Below are 21,783 nucleotides of genomic sequence, written 5' to 3'. Positions count from 1 at the left end.
AGGGGATACTGCGTGGTTTAAAGTTAGGAAAGGTGTGTGTCAGGGTTGTATCCTTTCACTATACTTATTCACTCTGTATGCTGAGAAAATAATCTGAGAAGCTGGACTATATGAAGAAGAATGGGGCCATTAGGACTGGAAACTCATTAACAACCTGTGATAAGCAGATAACGTAACCTTGCTTGCCGAAAGTGAAGACGATTTGAAGCACTTACTGATAAAGATCAAAGACTACAGCCTTCAGTACGGATTATGCCTCAACATAAAGAAAACAAAAATCCTCACAACTGGACCAATAAGCAACATCATGATAAATGGAGAAAAGACTGAAGTTATCCAGGATTTCATTTTACTTGGATCCACGATCAACACCCATGGAAGCAGCAGTCAAGAAATCAAAACATGCACTGCATAGAGCAAATCTGCTGCAAAAGACTTCTTTAAAGTGTTGAAAAGCAAAGATGTCACCTTGAAGACTAAGGTGCGCTTGACCTAAGCCATGATATTTTCACACGTATGTGAAAGCTGGACAATGAATAAGGAAGACCGAAGAAGAACTGACGTCTTTGGACTGTGGTGTTGGAGAAGAATACTGAATATACCACAGACTCCCAAACGAACGAACAAATCTGTCTTGGAAGAAATACAACCAGAATGCTCCTTAGAAGCATGGATGGTGAGACTATATCTCACATACTTTGGACACGCTGTCAGGAGGGATCAGTCCCTGGAGAAGTACATCATGCTTGGTAAAGTACAGGGTCAGCGAAAAAGAGGAAGACCCTCAATGAGATGGATTGACACAGTGGCTGCAGTGGGCTTAGCCATAACAATAATTGTGTGGATGGTGCAAGACTGGGCAGTGTTGCATTCTGTTGTACATGGGGTCGCTATGAGTCAGAACCGACTTGATGGCATCTAACAACAACCTACTACTAGATCAAAGATTTTCTAATACTGTCTTCCCAAAATACACTTTGTTTTCTTCTTTTAAAAGATCTACCTATTATCAGCATGTAAAGTAACATACTGGGGTTAATGGTATCAAAATGAATTATATTGGCTTTTTGCTTATTGGCAACATCAGAATTACTGCTCAGTACCTCCACTCTGCCTATCACCTAGTATATACTCATTATTAAATACCAACTGGATCAGGAAAACTTCTTTTTGAATTTAAATGAAGTTTTAGGCAGAGGGAGAGAGAAATCTGTTGAGCTTCCAGAATAAGAGTTTCAACTGAAAGCTTGGATCTACACCCCTTGTGCCCCATCTGCTGAAAAGTTAGAAATAACTCACTTTCGAAGTGTCTCTTCTGCAAAAAGAAATGTTTTTTGAGGAACAAATATAATTCAATCTAACTATTTGAAGGGGAAGGCCTTGATTAGTCCTCCAAGCCCACTGTAATATTTATTTTATATTCTCCTATGCTTAGCTTTATTTACAGGCCTCCAAAATGCCCTAAAAACTTTTCTTAAAATTCCTTTTAAAAACAAATTATCTAGCCTATAATTATGTAGCCTGCATTTCCTTTTAGTAAAATACTTCCTTAGACACATAAAATTTTGATGATTTTCACCTATTATCAAACTTACGAGCTATAAATTCAGAAACACAAACTTCATGCCAAACTGACAAATGCTACTAGAAAACTGTTTAGTACATGTTAGAACCAACTACATTTTAGCTTAGTTTACTAACATTATTTCATCTTTCTATTTTCAGCTCCTAATGCAAAATAAATATTCCAAGAATTAATAAAGTATCTAAGCATGCACTTAAATGATTTCTCATACCTGTATACTTTTTAGAATCCACCTCTAGATCTCCTATCCACAACATGCACAGATGGCTGCTTATACATAAATGTTGACTGCAAAATACTCCAATAGATCTTGTTTTCTAACTTGTAGGGGCACAACAAATAAGAACTGAGGTGATATTTTTATATATCAATACAAACAACAACTGCACACATTTCCAAACTAACTGCAGTAAAGCAAACGATCCACTGTATCAACCGCCAGACTTGGAAGCTACAGGATGATACATACGAAAACTTGCAGGATGTAACTACCAAATTTGCAAAGGGACAACTGTAGAAATATTAATAGTACTTAAATCAGAGGGCAGTTAAAGAAATACAACTGTTAAAACTTCTGAAATGAAATGGGTTTATTTCCACTGGTCACACATGGAGGTAACATGAAATAAAGCAAAGCATGCTTAAATACTATTAGTCTTTAAAAACTTTTTTTTGCACACTATTGTATAATGGAACCCTGGTGGCACAGAGGTTAAGAGCATGGCTGCTAACCAAAAGGTCAGCAGTTTGAATCCCCCAGCCACTCCTTGGAAACCCTATGAGGCATTTGTACTCTGTCCTATAGGATTGCCATGAGTTGGAATCAACTTGATGGCAATGGGTTTGTTTTCTGGTTTATTGTAAAATAGAAACAATAAAATTAGAATCGATACACTGCAAATTACATAACAAACATATCTCACACATAAATTATGTGTAATCAGAAACAGATTTTTAGACCACCCAAAAATGCTTTATTTAAGTAGTTAACTGTATTTGCAATTTTTGTTATGGTAAAACCTGTAGCTCACTAAATGTTTACAAATTGTTATACTATTAAAATTTGTTATGAACTATTTAAAGAAAAAAAAAACTTAGCGAGGGAAAAAGAGAGAGAGAAGAAGAGTCTGGGAGGAAAGAACTGAATGAGCTTATACCCAATACATTAGACCAATAAAGATTTTCTATGGTTTACTGGAAGTATAATTTGCTAACGGGACTAACGGGAGATATTAAGAGGGAGTCAAAAACAAATTGAGATGAAAGAATAAAACATCAACCCATCAGTAAACAAAATGAAGAATATCCCTCAAATTTACCTCTCATTTAGTTATCAGGAAGATCTCCCATTCAGATATAGTATAAAAAAGGAGGCCCCTGATCCATCTAACCCTCTTTTGAGATAGGCAAGTCAAATCAGAATAAAGCAGCAGCAGAGATTTATTTCCATGTCAATGGGTCAGGAAAAGAAAGAATAAGGGATCTGCAGGAAAAAAAGAAAATAGAAAATTCAACATTCAACATACCAAAATGTAGTAAATTTCATTTGAAGATATAAATCACAGGATGTGATTATTACTAATTCAGTAAATATGACAACTTCTGAAAGACTCCGGTAAATGTTCAGTATCATGAAAAGCAGTGAAAGCGAAGTCATTTCTTTCGGGATTGAGGGAGAATTTAATTACGATATCTAAAAAGTGATAAAAGTTAAAGATCTAGGGTAGAATGGCACTGTCTGCAAGCTAACCTCCTATTCAGGAATCATAAAATTTCTAAATTTTCTGACTCACAGGATGAATTAAAAATAGAACAAAGCAATTTATAGATAGCTCCTTCCACATTCATCATATAAGTAAACTGAATATTCGTTTCTGTTGGCAGTAGCGTATCTTGTGGATATTATATGCATTTACAAATCTTAATTTGTAACAGACCAAATCTCAGAAAATGGCCTTAAAAAATCTAAATTATGACTAAGAGAATATAAATATATTAAAAAGCAACATCAGCTTTCTTTTGGTCAGTGTTTGCACAGAATATTTTATTCTGTCTTTGTATTTTCAACTCATCGTGCGTGCCTTTATGTTTTAAGTGCTTTTCTTATAAACACTTATAACTAGGACTTATTTATTTACAACTGTCATTTCACTGAAGTGTTTAAACAGTCTACATTTAATGAAATTACCAAAACAGATGAGCTTAAGACTATCATCTTGCTATTATTTTTACTTTTCTCATCCATTCTTTGTTCCTTTATTCATTCTTTCCTGACTTACTATTCAATTTTTTAAATACCATTTTACTTTCTCTATTAGCTTTTTTGATTTACCTTTTAGTATCATGCTTTTAGTGGCTTCCTGAAAATTACAAGGTGCATCCTTATATGCTGGATATTATTTCCTACTGGTTCTAGATCACTTACATTCCTCTAAAGAGTGTTTTCTTCTGGCAGGCAACTATACTGCAGGCAGATTACCTTAATCCTGTAGAAGTCTGGCTTTAGTTTGTTAGGGGAAGTCCGCTTCAGTCTGTCCTCACTTAAAAGCGTGAACATTGTTCCTACTACCTATATAAAGTTAGTTCTTTTACTATTTCCTAACAACGCAAGAACCTACTAACAGTTGAACTCCATTTACTTCCTCCTGCTCTTTTTGTTTTCATATAGCTCACTTCACATATGGTATAAACTCCACAAAACACTGTTACGACTGCTTCAAACAGTCAATAATCTTCTCTAGTCCTTTCCGAAGATGTTTACTCCTTGTTCCATTTCAATGCCCCCAATAGTATGACATTCCTTCACCCTAAATAGTATCCTTTAAGATTTGTAGTAAGATGGGTTTACTGATGACAACTTCTGTCTCTGCTTTTGTTTGTCTGACAGTAACTTTATTTTTGAAGGATATTTTCACTGGGAATAGAATTCTGGCACTATAAAGATGTAATTCCAATGTTTTCTTGTTTCCATAGTTTCTATTTAGAAGTTAGCAATTCTTCTGGTATCTTTTTTCTCTGGCTGTTTTTATGATTTTCTTTTTGGTTGAAAGCTATTTGATTATGATATACCCTAGTGTGATTTTTCTTCATATGTATCCTACTTGGGGTTCACTGAGCATCTTGAATCTGTAGAAAGTTTGATAAGATTTAGAAAGTTATTGGCCGTAAGTTCTTCAAATATTGCTTCTGTTCCATTCTGTCTCTTCTTCTGAGATTCCAATTACAGTTGTTTAATTTTTGACTATTTCCCGCATCTCTCTTATATTGTATTGTTTTCTTTATTCTTTTTCTCTGTACTTCATTTGAAATAATTTCTATTGATCTATCCTTTAGTTCACTATATTGTATTGTTTTCTTTATTCTTTTTCTCTGTATTCCATTTGAAATAATTTCTATTGATCTATCCTTTAGTTCACTAATTCTGTATTCTGCTTTGTCCAGTCTGCTGTTAAAACGATCCAATGAGCCCTTAGTTTTCAACTATTTTGCTTTGCAGTCTAGAATGGTTATTGGATTCTTTTTTTAAATATTCTGGTTTTCTTTATATAAACTCCACGTTTTCATCTCCTGTCCATCCTTCCCACTATTTAAAAAGATACATTAATCCTAGTTAACTTGAAGTCACTGTCTGCTAACACTCATATCTGGATCACCTCTGGGTCTCCGATTACCTGTTTTATTTCTGAAATATCTGCACTTTTTTTTGTTTCTTTGAAAGTCTAAATTTTTTTTTTTTGTATCCTGGATATTGAGGATATAAATCATAGAGGCTCTAGATTATGCTACCATCATCTAAAGAATGTTAAGATTTGTTGTGGCAAGCAATTAAATTACAGTTGGATCACTTCATTTTACATAGTTAGAACAGAGCTATTTCCTAAAGTGTGGTCTCTAAACTTAGAGCATAGTCCTTAGATGTTTCTGGGTTCTCAATGGAATGCAAGTTCTCTCCACTCTGACTAGACCCAAATTTCAAGTCCTCTGTGTGGACTCGAATCATCAATCTTTTGGTTAACAGCCACACTTGTTAACCATTTGCACTAGCCAGGGACTCCTTTTATTATGCAAGAAAAATAAATCTCTATCTATTAAAGTTTTCTTCTGAAGCACCTCTAGGTGAACTCGAATTGCCAAAGATTCACACTAATGACAGGGCTGGATGAATTCTAGGTAAGGCTCTGAGGTAAAGGCTGACAAGTGCTCTCAGAAAGGTCATTATATGCAAGGACGAGAAAATAAAGATGTTTCCTCAGAATAGTTCAGTGCAGATTATTTTTTTAAGAATGGAATATCTGGGCTCTGTCTATTTATAAACACTGGATGGAGTAAAATGGAAAAAGCTAAGGACTCAGTTTCTTCAAAAAATGTAAGTCATATCTACTTTACATAGAATTTTTGAATTTCATTGATTTTAAAGTCCTTAACATAAACACACTTCACTACACTTCGACTTGCAATTGAAAGCGGAGCTCTAGGAATCCAAATCCTTTCATTAAAGTGCCATGGATGAACGTATACAATATTGCTAACCCCATCAATCTAAAATGAATATCACTAATTCCCATTTAACTATTTAAAATCACTTCTTTATTCATGAAATACTAGTGAGAGATGGAAAACTCACACTTCAGGAAAAAACGTGACTTTCCAAAAGATTTCTACATTCTATACTGATGTGAAAAAAGTCTGTCACCTGAGTTGAATTCATATATTCAAAACACCTACCAGCTAAGTGTGCTGATCAGTGCAATAAAACAAGAAAAAAAAAAAAACAAAAAACAGCTTAAGTATTGAAAGGGAAGAAAGAGAACTCTGATAATTACAGACAACATGATTCTACAAGGAAAATTAGAAGACTATCTACAGATAAACTATTAGAATGGTAAGTTTTAGCAAAGTTGAGGAATACAAAATCAATATATAAATATCTAATATATTAGTATATTCTACATATAGCCGGAAAATGGAATTTTAACAAGAATATAATTTACAACAGTAACCAAAAATGTCAAATCTCTAGATATAAACCTAAGTGAAAGATGCAGAAAATTACTGAGAAAAATTAAAGACATAACTAACTAATTGGAGGAAAATACCATGCTCGTGGATTGGAAGAGTCAATCTTGTGAAAGTTAATTCTCCTGAAATAACCTATAGATTCAATATAATCCTAAATAAAATCCCAGCAGGCATTTTTTTTTAAACATGAATTGATACCTACATTCATATGGGATTGCAAGTGGCCAAAAAGATTATCCAAGGTCATCTTCAAAACAAAAAAACAAGGAAACAATGTGGAAAGACTTAACTCTTCCATATAGCAAGTCCTAAAAATACAAGAGAGTTAACTCAGAAGCCATTAGCGAATGGACAAACAGACCAATGGAAGAGAATAGAACAGTGTTGTTCAACAGAACTTTCTGCAATGATGAAAATCCGCAGTGTTCAAACTTAATCTAAATTTTAAATAGTCACATGTGGCTAGTGATGACTATATAGGATGGCACAGGAATAGAGTCCCAGAAACAGATGTACACTATGTACATTTAACTTGTAACAAAACTACTCTCCAGAGTTATGAGGAAAGACTAGACTTTTCACTAAACACACTAGGCCAATTAGATACTGACATAGGGAAAAATTTTGTTTTCCAAAAGTCAATTCCAAAAGGAGTGTAAATGTAAACATAAAAGGTAAAATAAAAAATCCCCTAAAAGATAAGTGGAAATTAATCTTCTGACACTGAAGTAGAGAGAGATTTTTTAATCAGGCATACAAAGCAATTACCTAAAAAAGAAAAGATTGATTAAACAGCACCGTAATAGAATCAAGAACTTTTATTCATAAAAAGACACTAAAATGGAAAGCCAAAAATGAGAAAAGAAATTTGCATCATATGTAACTAACAAAAAGCTCATATTCAAAATATACAAAGAACTCCTTAAACACAAAAGGAATAAAATAATCAAAGAGAAAAGTGATAGCCTGAATAAATACACCACAGAAAAATATATCCAAATGACTAAGAAATATATGTAAAGGTGTGTCATTTCATGAGTTGGCAGAAAATGAAAATTAAAAGCACAAACAATTACCACTACCTACCAGAAATCAAAATGGAAAAGACTGATCATATTAAATGTTGGTGTGAATGACAAGTAACTGGAACACTTATATTACTGGTGGGTGTGTAAGTTGGTGTTCCAATCTTGGAAAATTTTTTTGAAGTATCTCTTAAACACACACATACACCATAACCCAGTAGTTCCATCCTAGAAATACATAGGAAGACATACAAGAATGTTGAAAGAAGCACTGTTCATAATAGCTCCAAAGTGGAAACAATCCAAATATCCATCAACTATAGAATGGATGAATATGATATATTCATAGATGGGATACTACACTACAACAAAAATAAACTGCAGCTACATGCAATATAATGAATCTCACTAACGTGCATGAAATGAAAATACAAATACAAAAGAGTTCACACTCTAAGTTCAACTTTCCAAATTTCAAAAACAGGCACAACTAATCTATGTATCAATTATGTATCAAAAAACGCAATTGCCTTTGGAGAGAAGATAATACTGAAAGGTAGAAAGACTGTGTAAAAACGGCATGGGAGCAGTGTCTGACCTCCTCCAACCCCACACGGGGGAAGGAGAACCAAGATCAACAGCACAAGGCTGACTACCATGAGGCTAGGCGGAGGCCAGACAAGCCTCTTCTCTCCACCTCCACCATCTTTACTAATTCTGACACCAACTGTTCCTCACACAGCACTCTCTGCTCTGCTGGGTTCCATAATTCACTGCAATGGCCACACAGAACTCACAGACCATACTCATAATTATGGGGTTTATTAGGGAAGTAACAGTTTACAATTCAGGCTGAGGAACACTCAAGGATACAGTTCTTCCTTTAGGACAGCCTCTTCCCAGTCTAGCTCGCAGGCATGTGTCTCTCTCTAGCCCCACGCCTTGGCCCAAAGGCAATCAGCTTTCTTACTCTGTGGGCCAGGAAACCCACTGTGCTGTCTCCTGCTGCCAGGTTTCTCCTGCCACTGCTTCTCACCATCTTCAGGGTTACAGCTTGCTCTCTCTCTGTCTTCTACTTTCAGGAGCTTCTCTGCACAGGGATCCCAGGTCCAAAAGGACGTGATCTCTGCTCCTGGCTGTTCTTCCTTGTCAGTGGTAGGATCCTCCTCTCTGCTCTGGCATTGTTTCTCTTTCAAGGCGAAAGTGACCAATCCCCTTGGTAGGCCACAATTACCCAATCACAAGTCCTGCCTAATCACCTGGGTGGGAGTTACAAGACCATAGCTAGAAAGGCCACAAACAAAAGTAATTAATCACATCGCAGAAGGTGTATCCCTAATGTTCTACTTCTTGACTTGGTTGATATTTACATTGTCTTCAATCTGTAACAGTTTACTAGCATTACATAATTACTACTCACACCTATTTATATACGTATATTTCAATAAAAAAATTTTTAAACTCACTGAAAGAAAATAAACCCAAGTGTTAAAGTTAGAAGTACTCCAGTTAGAGAGTCTAAGAGTGATTTTTATTCCTTCCATTTTTTTGTGTTTTCCAAATTTTCCTTCACACGTTTGTGCTTCTTTTATGATTGGCCAAAAAAAAAAAAAAAAGTTAATATCCTTATCAGCATCGTGGTTCACTTAAAACTAGATTACCTACAGTAAGACACCTTTAAGAATGGAAGAAAATGCAATGAATAATTACACCAAAATAAAAGGCATGAAGTAGAACTATCATAGGCAAGCTAGAACATATGGTCACCTTCCTAATGACTGAGGTGAACATCTTTCTAATAACTGAAGTAAATACTGAGAAATAAAGAACACATGCACAGGACAATATCTCAGAAATATCTAACTTCTCAATTTCTGTTTCCAACAATATGGTACACAAGCTAGTGCAACTAATCCTCCCAATTTGAAACATAAAAAAAATTACTTAGCTCTTGGTTGGAAGTGGGGATGGAGGGCAGGGAAGGAAAAGAATGTCTTTTTTTTTAAATAGTACTTTAGACGAACGTTTACAGAACTAGCTTCTCATTAAACAATTAATACACACACTGTTTTGTGGCATTGGCTGTCAACCCCATGACACGTCAACACTCTCCCCTTCTAAACCTTGAGTTCCCTATTACCAACTTTCCTGTCCCCTCCTGCCTTCTCGTCCTTGCCCCTGGGCTGGTGTGTCCATTTAGTCTCATTTTGTTTTATGGGCCTATCTAATCTCTGGCTGAAGGGTGAACATCACGAGTGACTTCATTATGAGCTATAAAGGTGTCTGGGAGCGGCCATACTGTCAGGCTTTGTCCAGTCTGTCAGATCAGTAAGTCTGGTCTTTTTTTTTTTTTTTTGAGTTAGAATTTTGTTCTACATTTTTCTCCAGCTCTGTCTGGGACCCTCTATTGTGATCCCTGTCAGAGCAGTCGGTGGTGGTAGCCAGGCACCATCTAGTTGTGCTGGACTCAGTCTGGTGGAGGCTCTGACAGTTGTGGTCCATTAGTCCTTTGGAGTAATCTTTCCCTTGTTTCTTTGTTTTTTTTCCTTCTCCCTTGCTCCAGACAGGGGTGAGACCAGTGGAGTATCTTAGATGGCTGCTTATAAGCATTTAAGACCCCAGACGCTACTCACCAAAGTAGAATGTAGAACATTTTCTTTATAAACTATGTTATGCCAATTGAGCTAGATGTTCCCGGAGACCATGGTCCCCATAGCCCTCAGCCCAACCATTTCGTCCCTCAGGGAGTTTGGATGTGTCTGTGGAGGTTCCATGACCTTGCCTTGGACAAGCTGTGCTGGCTTCCCCAGTATTATGTACTGTCTTACCCTTCACCGAAGTTTCCACTTATCTGTGGTCTGTCTAGTGTTTTTCCCTCCCACCCCCCACCCTGGAGCCATCAAAGATTGCTTCTTTTTGTGTGTAAACCTTTTCATGAGTTTTTACAGTAGTGGTCTCATACAATATTTGTCCTTTTGTGATTGACTTATTTCACTCAGCATACTGCCCTCCAGATTCATCCATGCTGTAAGATACTTCTCAGACTCATCATTGTTCTTTATCATTGCGTAGCATTCCCTAGGTTGTTTCCATCTATTTGCTATTGCGAGCAATGCTGCAATGAACATGGGTATGCATATGCCTATTCATGTGACGGCTCTTATTTCTCTAGGATATGTCCCAGGAAAGGAATGTCCTGCCTAACAATTCATAGTCACAAGCTCAAACTTACCCAGATTTGTGGTTGAATTCATACTACCTGCATAAGCCCCCAAACGCAAGCTGAGAATATTATTAATTCTTAGAGCACAGTGCTTGCCAGCACCTGGCAGAAGCAAAGCTAATTCCTTTCCGCTGAAACCCACGTCACTTTCAACCCAGGCCAGAATTCCCGTAGATAAAACTTCAAAAAACATAAGCACATTTTTTTTGTTAAAAGTAACAAAATACATGAGAAATACAGCTGACAAGAATCAGCAAAATAAGAATCAACAGGAAAATGCCTACAAAGCCTTCAGATACTGTTATTATCAGGTATTAGAATTTTTCTTTATCATATTAAGCGGGAAAGAAAGAAAGAAACTGAATTAATGCCTAAGAAAGAAGAGACTATTAAAAATTACCAAGATTTGAAAGACTAAATAGAAGATCTAAAAATAGTATCGGTAATTAATATTAAAACTCAACAGATAAATTAAAAACATCAGATACAGCTGAAAAAGAAGTCAGCATAAGAGAAAACAGACTTAAAAAAAAAAAATCCAGGATCTAACACAGAGAAACAAGTAACTGAAAATATGAAAAAGTACTTAAGAGACATAGAAGATAGAATGAGAAAGCAGAACATACTTCTAACCAGCATTCCAACAAAGAGAATGTAGATGATAAAATGAATATCAGTAGTTTAAGATAAAATGGCACAAATGTGTCACAATTGATGCAAGAAATAGATTCTCATATTCAGGAAGCCCAGAGAATATCGAACAGTATAAATAAAAATAAGATTCCCCTTGGCATACTGTAGTGAAAACTGCAGAACATCAAGGTCAAAGGGAAGACCTTAATCATAGCTAGAGAAAAGGCAAGGCTGAAGACAGGCTAATTAAAAAAGATAGATAAAAACAGACAGGGATAGAGATAGGGAATGGTAAATGTTCTGTTACATATTTACCATAATAGTAAAAAAAGGAATTTTAGAAATACATCACTATAGGAGTTCCACTTCTGCCTAGCATGTAGAAAGCCAGACTGTTGTTTTCACCCTAACAATAAGAAAATGCCAGATAAATGACAAAGTCATAACTCTTCATGAAACCAACAAATTTCTGAGGCAGGAGGGCAAACAAGTAGTTGAAAACATAAGGAGAGACAGATCCTAAGCACAAGGTAATGCTAGGGAAATTTGAAGCCAGTACTACACTGAAGGTAACCATAACAACAACAAAATCCAAACCTAGAGGAATTGCTGATCAGATTAAATCAGACACTCCCACATTAAAAATCCACCAGAATAAGAGGCACACTCACATTCAGGCATAAACATTATTTACCATAATCTCTACTATTCTACACACAATGTCCACCATCTGATCAAAAATTGTAGGATAAGAAAAGGAAAAAAAAACCTACTGTTGAGAAATAAAACGGTCAACAGAACTAGATGTTGGAACTATCAGAGAAGAAATTTAAAATAACTCTTAAGTACTCAGTCAAAGGCTCTAGCAGAAAAGCTGTAAAGCACGCATAAATAAATGAGGACTTTCAAGAGAGATGGAAATGCAAATGCTACTAATAAAACACACAGTAACAGAGATGAAGGATGCTTTCTATCAACAGACTAGCTGAGGAAAGCCTAAGTGAACTCACATAGGTCATTAAACACTATCCAAAGTGAGACACAAAGGGATTAAAAAAAAAAAGAATCGGGGAGGGAGAGTAGAGCATGCAAAAGTCATGGGATAGCATCAGATGAACTACCATGTGTTTAAATACAATCCCTAAGAATACAGAGCAAATGGAGCAGATGAAATATCAAAAGAGATAATGCTGAGACTTTCTCAAACACAGAGATCAAACCTTAAATCCAAGAAGCTCCATGACTGTTCCCTCACCCAAGCAGCATAAACACAAAGCTAGCGCACTTGTGCGCGCGCGCGCACACACACACACACACACTCCAAACACACCAAGACAAATCATAATCAACCTGTTAAAAACCCAATGATAACGAAAACATCTTTGAAGCAATAGAAAAGAGGAACAAACATAAGAACTACAACAGACTTTTGGTCAGAAACTATGCAAGCCAGAAGACAATGCAATGACATCCTTAAAATGATGTAAGAAAAAGAATAATGGAGACAAAACCAAAACCCATTGCCGTCAAGTTGATTCCGACTCATAGTGACCCTACGGGACAGAGTAGAACTGCCCCATAGGGTTCCCAAGGAGCGGCTGTGGAATCAAACAAACTGCTGACATTCTGGTCAGCAGCAAAGGCTTAACCACTGCGCAACCAAGGCTCCAATGGAGATAAATGGACTCATTAAAAATACTGAACAAAGAGCAGATAGATTAAATAGCTACTAGCCAGATAAGATTTAAATCTGGCTACATCAAATTACATTAAACACAAACATCTAGTTAAAAGAAAGATTGTCAAACTGGACAAAAAAAAAGATCAAACTACATCTTGTCTACAGCAAGCCTATTTTAAATATAAAGACATAGACTAAAAGTAAAACAATGGAAAAAAATATATCATGCAAATACTAAGCAAAAGAAAGCTGCAGTTGTTATATTAATATCAGATAAAGTAGACTTCAGAACAAGGAATGCTACCAGAGATGAAAGGAAGTATTACATAATGATAAAATGGTCAATTCACCAAAAAGACATAACAATCCTAAATGTGTATGCACCTCGAAAGAGCTTTAAAATACATGAAGCAAAAACAGAAGACTTCAACTCTTCTCTCAGTGCTCAAAAGAATAAGTAGACAGAAACTCAGTAAGAAAACAGAAAATCTAAGGAGCACCATAATCAACTTGACCTAACTGACATTTTTAGGATATTCCACTCCCAAAACGCCGAATATATTTTCTTTTGAAGTACACAGGGAACACTCATCTAACTGACAATATTCTGGCACATTAAACGAAACTTTAAAAACTTAAAAGGATTTATACAAAGTATGTTATCTGTCTACAACTTAACTAAACACAGGAATTGGTAAGATTCAAAATCACAAAATATTTAGAAATTAAACAATATATTTCTAAATAACCCATGAGTCAAACAGAACATCTCGAGAACATACAAAATATTAACATATCAAAATTTGTGGGATGCACCAAAAGTTGTACTTAGAGGGAAAGGAAAGTCTCAAATTAATGGCCTAAGCTTACAAGTTAAGAAATTAGAATATGGCAAATTAAACCCAAAGCAAGCAAGAAGAAAGAAAAAGTAAATACAGGAGTAATTTCAATGAAATTGAAAACATTAAAAAAAAAAAAAAATTAAAAGCTGATTCTTTGAACAGATTAATAAAATTGATAAACATGCAATCAAACTAATAAAGACATGAGAAAACAAATTAATCATAAAAAAGAAAGGCATCACTACAGATCCTACAGACATTAAAAGGGCAATAAAAGAACACTTACTGACAACAAATAGATGAAAAACATAAATTCCTTGAAAGACACGAACTATTAAAGCTCATATAGTGAGTGAAAGTGATTCATATAGTGAAGAAGTGAAAGCTTTCAAGAAGATAATCTCAATAGTCCTTTATCTATTTAAGTACCATATTTTTATGCAAATAATGTGCACCTTCTATTCTATGTTTGTTTGCCAAGTGCTTCTCCCACCCCCACAAGGTATTTCTGTAAGCACCGCTATGCCAAATTTTTTACGTGTTACTATAAAAAAAATTAGCATAGCATGCTTATGAAAACAGCTTGCGGGGGGGAGGGAGTGGTTGGCAAACAAACGTAGAAGATGCATGTTATTTGCATAAAATACCGTAAACTGTACTTAACCTTTAAAATCTTCCAACAAAGAAAACCTAGGCCTAGATGGGTTAACTTGAAACCTCTTAACAAACATTTATGAAACAAATACTACTACTCCTATACAAAACCTCTCAGAAAGTAAAGAAAAAACACTTCCCAACTCTATGTGGTTTTTTTGGGGGGAAGTGTTTTTCTGCATTACCTTGATACAAAGAAGTGACACGAAAATAAAAGTACAGACCAATACACTTCATGAAAACAGATGCAAAAAATTCTCAACAAAATATTAGCAAATTGAATCCACTAACTAATGAAAACATTATGACCAAGTGAGGTTTAATTAGAGAATGCAAGGTTGATTCAACACGTGAAAATAAATGTAATTCATCATATTAACAAACTAAAGAAAAACCATATGATTACCTCAACAAATAAAGTAAAAAGATTTGACCAAAGTCCACAACCAGTCATGATAAAAACTCTCATCAATCTAGGAATAGAACAGAACATTCTTAACTTGATAGAAGGGCTCTCTATTGTACTTAATACTGAAAGACTGAAAGCTTCCCTCTTAGTATCAGTAACAAAGCAAGAACGTCTGCTGTCATCACTTCTATTCAATATTATTCTGGAGGTCCTGTTGTTGTCAAGTTGATTCCGACGCATAATCCTATGCAATAAAAGATGGGTGTGTGTGTGTGTGTGTGTGTGTGTGTGTGTGTGTGTGTGTGTGTGTGTAGGCATATATACGTGTGTATATATTTGTGCATATGTACTGAAAAAAAAAAACTGCCTGCATTCATAAATGACATGATTACTCACGCATAACAATCCCACAGATTCTACAACAAAAAGCTACTAGAACTGATAACTGAATTTAACAACATCACAGGACACAAAAACCAACATACTTCTGTATACAAGCAGTGAAAATTGAAAGATGAAATTTAAGAAAACTATTATTTACAATAGTAACAAAAAGTATGACATACTTACATACAAATCTGACAAAATATGAATAACATCTGTACACTTGAAACTACAAAATGCTAATGAAAGAAATCAAAGAAGATATGCTGATTGGAAGACCATACTAAATGTTAGTTCTCCCCAAATTTATCTATACATTCATCACAATCCAAATTAAAATCCCCCCAGGCCTTCTGTAAGAAATCAACAAGCCGTCTCTAAAAGTTTTGTGGAAAACAAAGGATCTAGACTAGCCAAAACAATATTGAAAATGAATAAAGTTTGAGGACTTACATTTACATGATTTCAAGATTTATTATAAAGCAACAATAATACTACTGGCAAAAGAATAGGTACATAAATCAAGAGAACAGTCCAGAAACAGACTCACGTATATATTTAACCGATTTTCAACTAGGTTAATAAAACGAGGAAAGTATTCCCAACAAATGGTGCTATAAAAGTTGCATGTCCATTTGAAAATAAATAAATAAATTTTGATCCATACCACAAGCTATATACAAAAACTAACTCAAAATGGATGACACACCCTGATATAAAAGCCAAAACTATAAAACTTCTAGAAGTCAACACAAGAGAAAATCTGCACAATTTTGTTTTGGGCAAAGAGTTCTTAGCTACAACACAGAAACATAATCATTAAATAAATATTGATAAAGTAGATTTCATCAAAATGAAAAGCTACTGCTCTTTAACAAAGTTAGGAAAATGAAAAAGGCAAGCTTCAGATTGCAATATGTCAGTGTGTTTACATGTCTGTCAAAGGACTTACACAAAGAATATGTAAAGAATTCTTACAACTCAATGAGATCAGCAACACAAGTTTAAAAAATTAGCAAAGATTTGAACAAATACTTCACAAAGGAAGACATACAAATGGCACTGAAGTACGTGAGCAGATTCTCAGCATCTTTAGTCATTAGGTAATGCAAATTAAAATCACAGTGGGATACCACTACACACCCATTAGAAGAACAAAAATAAATAGACAATATCAAGCGTTGATGAGGATGCAGAGCAACTGGAACTGTCATGCACTGTTAGCAGATATGTAAAATGGTACAACCACATTGGAAAACTGTTACAGAGTGAAATGTATTCCTACCATACAAACCATACAGGAGCCCTGGTGGCGCAGCAGTTAAGAGCTACGCTTGCTAACTAAAAGGTCAGCAGTCCGAATCCACCAGCTGCTCCTTGGAAACCCTATGGGGCAGTCCTACTCTGTCCTATAGGTCACCGTGAGTTGGATCGACTTGATTGCAACAGGTTATCATACAAACCAATAGTTCCACTTCTAGGTATTCACCCAAGAGAAATGAAAGCATATATTCACACAATAAGCCATAAACAAATGTTCATAGCAGCTTTATTAATAAAAGCCCCAAACTAGAAACAACCCAAATATCCATAAATAGGTGAAACGGTCAACAACTTATACTAAATTAATACCATGGACTATTAGTTAAATACAACAAAACACAATGATAAAAACATCATGGTGGAAGAAAAAACCAGATGCAAAAGAATACATACTGCTAATTTCATTTATATGAAATCCTAGAACAAATGAAACTAATTTACAGAGACAGAAAAAAAAAAAAAGATGATAAGTGGTTTCCTGAGGCTGAGGGTGATGTGGGACTGACTGTAAAAAGGGCAGAAGGGAACTTTTGAGGATGATGGAAATATTCTATATCTTGCTTGTGATGATGAAAATATTTTACTTTCTGATCATGGTAGTGGTGATGATGTGTGTACACATTAGTCAAAACACAATGAACTGTATATTTTAAATGGGTGTATATTTCATTATCCTCAATAAAGTTGATTATTTTAAAAAGGTGCTTTCTTAGGAAAATATTAACCAGGTACTATTGGTGCTGTCTTCTATAACTACCTCAAAAGATGTCAGAAAACATCTAATAAAATTCAACACCCACTTGTGGTTTTAAAAATATCAACAGAAATGAAAAAACAATAAAATCCTCCTGGAAAGCCAACAACAGGAGATATTCTCACTTAGTATCAGTCAGAAAGCTTCCACAAACATTATAATTTATACTAAAACATTAGAAACATGCTCCTTAAAGTCAGAAATACACCAAGTTTCTAGTGATCACTGCTATTATGGAACACTGTACAGTAGTGTAACAGCCAAAGCAATGAGAGAGAAAAACAATTGATAAAAACTGAAAAGGAAACCACAAAACTGAGTATTTTCAAGTAAACATCAACTCAATAAGGTGATCAGAAGCACGATGAACAGAAAATTCAAAAGCTTTCCTATAACTAGAATAAAACAAAGAGAAAATGTTACTAAAAAGTTTACATCTACCACAGCAATCAAAACCATGAAACAGCTAAGAACATGAAGAGAAGAAATGTCAGATGTATACATACATATATGAAAACTATAAAACCTTCTCTAAGAACACAAAGACCTGACTAAAACAGAGACATACCACTTTTTATACAATAAAGGTAAGCTATCTCCAAAATATACTAAAATTTCAATATGACACCATTCAGAATCACCAAGGATTTTTTAAGGAGCCCTGGCAGCGCAGTGGTTAAGCACTTGGCCGCTAACCAAAAAGGTCAGCGGTTGGAATCCACCAGCCAGCCGCTTTGCAGGTGAAAGATGTGGCAGTGTGCTTCCGTAAAGAGTACAGTCTTGTAAACCCTATGGGGCAGTTCTACTCTGTTCTATAGGGTCGCTATGAGTCAGAATCAACTCGACGGTAAAGGGTAAGGATTTTTTATTTCACAAGTTGAGGCTGAAGTTCATCTGGAGGAAGAAATACATAAGAAACAGTCAAAAATATTTCTGAAAAAAGTATTGAGGGAGAAACTATCCAAGTTTAAAATATGTATAAACTTTAACCTACTAATTCCATTTCTAGGAATCCATGCTACAAAAATAATCACACATAGAGGGAGTTCACTAAATTGTTAACAGTGACTCGGATGAGATGAAGTTAACAGTTAACAGTGATTCTTGGGATGAAGGTAGGACTAGAAGGGGAAGTAGGAGTTGTACTTTTTACCTTATATTCTTCCAGACTACTTGAATTTTTTAAGTCAACCATAATTTTAAAGTTTGTAGTTAAAAAATCAATCAATAAATTAAAAACTTGGTTTCATAGAAAGCATTATTTGTGACAGCAAAAAAGCTGCAATTAATTTAAATGTCTGTCAATAAAGTGGAAATCCTGGTGCCACAGTGGTTAAGAGCTAGACAGCTAACCAAAAGGTCAGCAGTTCAAATCCACCAGGCACTCCTTGGAAACTCTATGGGGCAGTTCTACCCTGTCCTATAGGGTAGCTATGAGTTGGAATCGACTGGACAGCAACGGGTTTTTTTTGTTTTTGATCAATAAAGGAATGGTGAAATTAATGAAATACCACTTAACGTTTAAAAAATATTAGGTAGACCTATGTATTACAAAGAAAGTTCCCCAGATGGATAATTAAATGAAAAAGCAAATGATATGTTAATGTGTTTGGTACAACCCTCTCCCCGGCGTGTGCGTGTAAAAGTGCATTTGTAAAAGGATTTTAAAAGATGCATACTAAATTGTTAACTCTAGATACTGGTGCGGGACTAGGAGAAGAAGAAAAATTTTCATTTTATCTAACAGTCCTTTTAAAAATATTGTTTGAATTTTACACCAAGCTTGCATGCCTGTAATTAAGTAAAAAAATTAAAGTTATTTCATTTAAAAAAATCACATGAATTCCAGAAGACAAAGTCAAAAAAATAGTTTAATCGTTCATTTCCGTTATCTTCGAGTATATTTACATATTCTTCAAATGATCTGTAGTCTTCAGCAAAGGTGACTGCCATTTTAAAGAAATTTAACTGACCAATATTTCATGATAAAAATAAGATATATATGAAATCTTTAAAAATGTGTAACTTCACAGAACCAGAACAGATTCAAAGCAGTGTCTATACACATGTAAATATTTTTTTAATGCGTGGAGAGGGAAGTCTCCAAACAGATTATTCTTCCTCCCTGCAAAAAGACTATTACCTCCTCCCCTCTTCTTCCACTTGGTCTGAACTCACCATTTTGAATGTGCGCAAAATGATTACCAAACAGTAATCTCAGGGAGGCCAAAACTGAAGGTGGATATGCCAGAGGGGTGCTTTGATCTGACATCGCTAACAGGGAGAAGCAGTGATGGAATGGTGCTAATATGGGAAGAAGAACGATAGCTGTGGTTTGTACAGGGTATCTGCCTGCCCGAGTCTTGCTGACAACCGGGAAAAATGGAAATACACCCACCACAGCGACGATAACGGAAGGTTTTTCGGGGGAGGGGGGCTGCAGGCCTGTGGCGTAAAATGGATCAGCTCTATCCGGGATGACTGGAGATGGGCAGAGAATGCGGCTGTGAGGTGTTGGTGGGGACACACTCCTGGACAATCGCAAATGTAGGGAGAAAGGCTGTGGTGCGGGGTCCTTGGCCACAGCACCAAGGACAGCAGAAGAGGCACCAGGAAAAGGAGGGCGGCAGAGCCCCCTGATACCAATCGATGGCATCCTCGGGGGCGGCAGCAGGCGCAGCAGCCACGGATACGAGTGCGGCCCCAGGTCCAGGCTGGGCAAGGCCCAAGAGGCGAAGAAGGCCTCTCACAACCATCAACCCCACCCACCATGGCCGGCGCAGCGGACCAGGGACAGGCCCCGCTTCTTCTTGAGGGGAGAAAGCAACAAATCGAGGAACTGAAGTAGCAATTTCCTCGCCCCGACCCCTCGCACTCCCGACATCACAACAGGCCAGTTAAAAAAAAAAAAAATCCCCTCACCGAATGCGCAGCGGCTCCGGAGCGAGAACAGCGCTCGATCCTCCACCCGCCACCACCGCCTTCTTCTCCGCCTCCGACTCCTCCCCCGCGGAACGCGCAGGGGCAGGCGGCGGCAGCGACGGCGGAAGCCGAGGCGGCGGCGGCGGCGCGTCCCGCCCCTTGGGCCGCGCCAGAGGCGAAGGAGAGCCAGAAAGCTCCGCCCCAAAACAGATCTGACCAATAGTTTGAAAGGATTTCTACAGGAAAAATCTAAATATCCAATCACAACCTGAGGAGTGGGCGCACGTCAATAGTTGGGACGTGGCAGAAAAAGAGAAAAACACTTGGACTACCTCTACGCCCGGCTTCTTAACCTCCTTCAGGAGGACGTCACTGATTGGACGAAGAGCGGAAGGACTCAGTCCGACTCCGCCCCCGTCCGAGGCCACCTCCTTTCCCTGCTGTACTGCGACGTTTGGGGAGGGGGCGGGGCACTGGTCTCGGTCTGGAACAGCGCGGCGTTTTGGGGTTTGGCTGGGGGGAAAGGGCGGGGTCTCAAGGAAAGGGAAGGAGCTGTGAACTAAGAGAAGCACTGGCGCAGCTAGACTTTTCAGAAATTACAACAGCAGCAACCAAAATGGAGGCGTAACAGTCGATCCTAATTCAGCTGGAAATCTAACCAGGTTTCCTGACATAATGAAAGTTCATTACATTGCTGTTCATAGGTGTGGGAGAAGAAAAACTAGCAGACGGAAGAAGGGACGTTTGCCCCTCCTGATTGCGCACTATACCTTGCCTTCTACCCACCCACTGCAGTCAATCCCCTCCCCCGCCCCCCATTTCTGATTATACTGGGAGAGGGGTGGGGTACAGGGAGGCTTTTCCTCTTTATAGCCAAGGCTTGACCAGAGCTTCCCACATTGCATCTTGAGGCTGATCGGTTGTCAAGCTGGGAAGTAACAGCTCCCATCACATGCAACCAAAATAAATATAACAGCTGTAGTTCCTGGACACCTTGCTTAATTTAAACCCGGTAACAGTTTAGTTACTTAATGTCAGTAATGCAAAATTGTTTTTTCGTTCTGCACATGTCCTCTTTTTCATCCTGAATATGCCTGCTTCTCTGATTACAGACCCACTCTACTCTCATCTCATGCCCCAGCCCCCCTCCCCCAATGCCTGGTGACCGCGATATATTTATCGTCCCCTCCGCCATTAATTAAGACCCCCAGTTATTGTGCTGTCCCCTGGCAACGGGAAATTCTACTGCCAACGAACTCTGACTAACTTAATTTTTTTGCTATTGATGGAACCAAACTATTCAAAATTTACTCTAGAAATCTAGATTAT

At 36.8% G+C, this 21,783-nt stretch overlaps 1 protein-coding gene across 2 annotated transcripts in view; it reads right to left on the bottom strand.

The window, feature by feature from the left end:
* Nucleotides 1–20,537, bottom strand: part of PJA2 (praja ring finger ubiquitin ligase 2) — a 66,697-nt gene extending 46,160 nt beyond the window's left edge. For both annotated transcript variants that reach the window (XM_004377013.2, XM_023731988.1), the window contains exon 1: nucleotides 20,455–20,537. The gene's annotated coding sequence lies outside the window, so the exon portion shown is untranslated. The remainder of the gene's footprint in view (nucleotides 1–20,454) is intronic.
* Nucleotides 20,538–21,783: the final 1,246 nt, after the last annotated feature.

This window comes from Trichechus manatus, unplaced genomic scaffold (assembly GCF_000243295.1).
Source record: "Trichechus manatus latirostris isolate Lorelei unplaced genomic scaffold, TriManLat1.0 scaffold00047, whole genome shotgun sequence".
NCBI classification, from domain to species: domain Eukaryota; kingdom Metazoa; phylum Chordata; class Mammalia; order Sirenia; family Trichechidae; genus Trichechus; species Trichechus manatus.
Note: the sequence above shows the minus strand (reverse complement) of the source record. Positions and strands in the feature narration are given on the sequence as shown.